We start from the raw sequence: 1191 nt of genomic DNA, 5'->3' as shown, positions 1-1191 counted from the left end.
TGTACATTTAATTAAGTTATTGTTAATAAACCAATAACAATTGTAAGTGGCTATTGTTCGGGACGAACAATACTAAGGAGGGGCAGTGTTGCGTCAGCGAGGTCACGTGACTAGTGTCACGCCACGAAGGTTCGAGAGGGGAATAGTCGGGAGATTACTAGATATAGGGTAGTCTGGTATATATATAATATATATATATATTGTTACCTCTCCGTTTGTTAATTAACTTTCCGTAACTTCGTTCCGACGAAACTTTAGCGACACAAGTCCTTACTTACTTAATAAAACTGGTTTATTCTTTCCGAATATAACTTTACGAAACACTTAATTTCAACAATCGCGCTAAAACAAACGCTATAACAACGAACGTGCTCAATAATACTCTCTGACTGCAGATCAATTACACACTGTCTACACACACATTGTTCTGTCACGTTGTCACCCTCATGTGTTTATTCGGCCCCAACCGGGTATTGATTGGGCTACCCGGTAATACTCGGGTCTGGCCGAGTGTCGAAGTTAGGCATTTAAACCCTAATCTTTGTAGCAACTAACGCAGTATTGAAAGTTACAGCCAATAATTGGTCTTAGTTAAAAAAATAATAATAATAAACGTGTACCAAGCAACAAAAACTGACCGCCCACTGAAAGTCGGGGATTCAGAGAACAATAGGGGTTAATAACTGGCATGGCTTGAAAATTATATTTCTGGGGAAGGTAGGGTTTTGAGAACAATAGGTGTTAGGGTTTGAGAAGTTGAGACTAGGCATTGAAAGTTGAAAGTAAAACTTGAATGTCCTGTTGATGATGTCGGTTAAATGTAATAAACGTTAATTTTGTCTTTGTTTCTAATTTTTGGGGGAGGGGGCAACGGGAGAATCCGGACCCGGTATTCGGCCAAATTATACTGCCCGTGCATCCCTAATATATATATACATTATACTTCCATATAATATTTGGTAGTGTTACAACAAAATACATCTAGTCATCCAATAAAAATAAATTCTTGTCCATTCGGTTATTCGAATATATTGTTACGTTTCTGTTCGTTTGTTAATTTTCCGTAAAAGTTCTTTCCGAAGAACTTCAGCGATACAGGTCCTTCGTTAAATATAACTAGTTTATTCTTTCTCAATACAACTTTGCAATACACAGAATTTTCACGTTTACTTAAACTTAAACACACGCTAT

This window comes from Limulus polyphemus, unplaced genomic scaffold, assembly GCF_000517525.1.
Source record: "Limulus polyphemus unplaced genomic scaffold, Limulus_polyphemus-2.1.2 Scaffold14, whole genome shotgun sequence".
Taxonomy (NCBI): Eukaryota; Metazoa; Arthropoda; class Merostomata; order Xiphosura; family Limulidae; genus Limulus; species Limulus polyphemus.
This window is presented reverse-complemented; position numbering follows the sequence as displayed.